Below are 4,389 nucleotides of genomic sequence, written 5' to 3' on the forward strand. Positions count from 1 at the left end.
TGTTGTTTAGTTGTTAAGTATTTGGAGATTTTCCTGTTATCTTTCTGTTACTTATTTATAGTTTCATTCTATTGTGGTCAGAGAACACAAACTTAATGATTTTAATTCTTTTACATTACACTTGCTGAAGTTTGCTTTATGGCTCAAGATATGGTCTTACTTGGTATGTATTTCATGGGCACTTGAAACCAATGTGTGTTCTGCTGTTATTGGGTAGGGTGTTGATGGGTAGAGCTGGCTATTAGAGTCTGCTGGTTTGTGGTGTTGTTGAGTTCTTCTATATCCTTGCTGATTTTCTGGCTAGTTGTTCTTTCTTGTGGAGAGAGGGGTATTAAAGTCTCTAACAATAATTCTAGATTTGTCTATTTCTCCCTTTAGTCCAGTCAGGTTTTATTCCACTTATTTTTCAGCTCTGTTGGTGGGTGCATACACATTTAGGATTGCTATGTCTTCTTGGCAGTTTATCCTTTTTATCAATATGGAAGGTTCCTCTCTGTTCCTGGTAATTTTCTTTGTTCAGAAGTCTATCTACTTATCTGTTAATAAAGCCATTATTCCTCTCCTTTGATTAATGATCACATGATATATCTTTTTCCATCCTTTTACATTCAACATACCTGTGTCATTTAAAATGAATTTCCTGTACACAGTTATAATTGGGTTATGTTTTTTAATCCATTTTTATTTTAACTGTCTTTTCATCAGTATATGCAGAGCAGTCTCTGTATCTTAATTGATGTATTTATATAATTTGATTTTAATTTCATTGATATTTTGTGGCTTAATCTGCATTTTATTTATTTATTTTCTTATTCTTATTGTTTTTTGTTTTCCTGTGTTCTTTCCTTTGAATTTCTGTGAGTTATTTGGCATTTTCTAGAATTCAATTTTAATTTATCTACAGTGTTTTAGATGTATCTTCCTGTATAGCCTTTTTTAATAATGGTTGCTCTAAGTACTAACAGAGTCTACTAGTGATGTCATTTCACCAATTTGAATGAAGTCTAAAAACACTGTCTCCTTTTTACACCCATTTATCCTCCGTTATTCATAATATAATTTTATTTAATATTTCTTCTATATATATTTAGAACATTAGACAGTGTTATAATTTTTGCTTAATCCATTAAATGTAATTTAGGAAACTGAAGAGGAAAAGGAAAGCTTAATGAATTTATCCATATTTTTGTTTACTGTGTTCATTTTTTCTTCCTGGTGTTCCAAGATTCCCTCCTTTATCATTTTTTTTCTCTTCTATATTGACAGCTCTTCTCCTTCAGCATTTGAAAAATATTGGGTTACTTCCTTCTGGCTTCCTTGGTTTCTGTTGAGAAATACACTGTCCTTGGAATTGTTTTTCCCTTGAGTAAGATGTCATTTTTCTAGCTGCCTTCAAAATTCCTTTCTTTCTTGGTTTCTTTCTTTGTTGTCAGATTTTACTGTGATGTGTTTGAGTATGAATTTCTTTGTTCTTTTCTGATTACTGTGCTTTAGCTTCTTGAATCTGTAGCTTTATGTCTCCTAATAAATTTGTAAGTTTTCGACCATTACTTCCTTGAGATTTTTTAGCTCTACTCTCTCTTTTCTCTCCTCCTGGGATTCTAATAATTCAGATATTGGACCTTTTGGCTTAGTCCTACAGGTCTCTGAGGCTCTGATCATTTTTTTCAGTCTGTTTTTCTCTGTTGCTCAAATGGGCAGTTTCTATGGTTTTATCTTCTTCTTCATTGATTCTCTCCTCTGCTGCTGTACTCATCGCTGAGTTTTATTATTTTTTTATTTTCAGTTCTAAAACTTCCATTTAGTTCCTTCTTATATTTCTTTGCTCAGTCTTTCTCTTTTTTTAAATTTATTTTGAACATGTTTATAGTTGCTTGTTGAAGCACTTTTTATGATGGCTGTTTTAAAACCTTTGTCAGATAATTCTAACATCTGCATCAGCCTGGTGTTGGTATTGGTTGCATTTCTCATTCAGGTTGAAATTTTCCTTGTTCCTTCTATGATGAGTGATGTTTAGTTGTAGCCAGGATATTTTGAGTATTATGTTGAGAGACTGTGGAGCTTACTGAAACCTTTTTTTTTTAATGTTATGTTAATCACCATACATTACATCATTAGTTTTTGATGTAGTGTTCCATGAGTCATTGTTTGCGTATAACACCCAGTACTCCATTTAGTACGTGCCCCTTTAATACCCATCACCAGGCTAACCCATCCCCCCGCCAGAACCCTCAGTTTGTTTTTCAGAGTCCATAGTCTCTCATGGTTCACCTCCCCCTCCGATTCCCAGCGCCTTCATTTTTCCCTTCCTGCTATCTTCTTCTTCTTCTTTTTTTTTTTTTAACATATCATGTATTATTTGTTTCAGAGGTACAGGTCTGTGATTCAACATTCTTACACAATTCACAGCACTCACCATAGCCCATACTTTCCCCAATGTCTCTCACCCGACCCCCCATCCCTTCCACCCCTCCACGACTCCAGCAATCCTCTGTTTGTTACTGAGATTAAGAATTTCTCATAGTAGTGGGATCATATGATACATGTCTTTCTCTGATTGACATTTCGCTCAGCATAATACTCTCCAGTTCCATCCACATCGTTGCAAATGGCAAGATTTCATTCCTTTTGATGGCTGCATAATATTCCATTGTGTATATATACCACATCTTCTTTATCCATTCATCTGTCGATGGACATCTTGGCTCCTTCCACAGTTTGGCTATTGTGGACATTGCTGCTATAAACATCAGGGTGCACATACCCCTTCGGATCCCTACATGTGTATCTTTGGAGTAAATACCCAGTAGTGCAATTGTTGGGTCATAGGGTAGCTCTATTTTCAACTTTTTGAGGAACCTCCATACTGTTTTCCAGAGTGGCTGCACCAGCTTGCATTCCCACCAACAGTGAGTGTAGGAGGGTTCCCCTTTCTCCACAACCCCATCAACATCTGTTGTTTCCTGATTTGTTAATTTTAGCTATTCTGACTGGTGTGAGGTGGTATCTCATTGAGGTTTTGATTTAGATTTCCCTGATGCCGAGTGATGTTGAGCACTTTTTCATGTGTCTGTTGGCCATTTGGATGTCTTCTTCGGAAAAATGTCTGTTCATGTCTTCTGCCCATTTCTTGATTGGATCATTTGTTCTTTGGGTGTTGAGTTTGATAAGTTCTTTATAGATTTTGGATACTAGCCCTTTATCTGATATGTCATTTGCAAATATCTTCTCCCATTCTGTCAGTTGTCTTTTGGTTTTGTAGACTGTTTCTTTTGCTGTGCAAAAGCTTTTTATCTTGATGAAGTCCCAATAGTTAATTTTTGCCCTTGCTTCCCTTGCCTTTGGTGATGTTTCTAGGAAGAAGTTGCTATAGCTGAGGTCAAAGAGGTTGCTGCCTGTGTTTTCCGGTAGGATTTTGATGGACTCCTGTCTCACATTTAGGTCTTTCAACCATTTTGAGTCTATTTTTGTGTGTGGTGTAAGGAAATGGTCCAGTTTCATTCTTCTGCATGTGGCTGTCCAATTTTCCCAACACCATTTGTTGAAGAGACTGTCTTTTTTCCACTGGACATTCTTTCCTGCTTTGTCAAAGATAAGTTGACCATAGAGTTGAGGGTCCATTTCTGGGCTCTTGATTCTGTTCCATTGATCTATGTGTCTGTTTTTGTGCCAGTACCATACTGTCTTGATGATGACAGCTTTGTAATAGAGCTGGAAGTCCGGAATTGTGATGCCGCCCCCTTTGCTTTTCTTTTTCAATATTCCTCTGGCTATTCGGGCTCTTTTCTGGTTCCATACATATTTTAGGATTATTTGTTCCATTTCTTTGAAAAAAGTGGATGGTATTTTGATGGGGATTGCGTTGGATGTGTAGATTGCTCTAGGTAGCATTGACATCTTCACAATGTTGGTTCTCCCAATCCATGAGCATGGAACGTTTTTCCATTTCTTTGTGTCTTCTTCAATTTCTTTCCTGAGTATTTTATAGTTTTCTGAGTACAGATCCTTTGCCTCTTTGGTTAGATTTATTCCTAGGTATCTAATGGTTTTGGGTGCAATTGTAAATGGGATAGACTCCTTGATTTGTCTCTCTTCTGTCTTGTTGTTGGTGTATAGGAATGCCACTGATTTCTGTGCATTGATTTTATAGCCTGCTACTTGACTGAATTCCTGTATGAGTTCTAGCAGTTTTGGGGTGGAGTCTTTTGGGTTTTCCAAATAAAGTATCATATCATCTGCAAAGAGTGAGAGTTTGACTTCCTCTTTGTCAATTTGGATGTCTTTGATTTCTTTTTGTTGTCTGATTGCTGTGGCTAGGACTTCTAATACTATGTTGAATAGCAGTGGTGAGAGTGGACATCCCTGCCGCGTTCCTGACCTTAGGGGAAA

This window comes from Callorhinus ursinus, unplaced genomic scaffold, assembly GCF_003265705.2.
Source record: "Callorhinus ursinus isolate GAN/ISIS: 27379988/994484 unplaced genomic scaffold, GSC_fseal_2.0 scaffold8, whole genome shotgun sequence".
NCBI classification, from domain to species: Eukaryota; Metazoa; Chordata; class Mammalia; order Carnivora; family Otariidae; genus Callorhinus; species Callorhinus ursinus.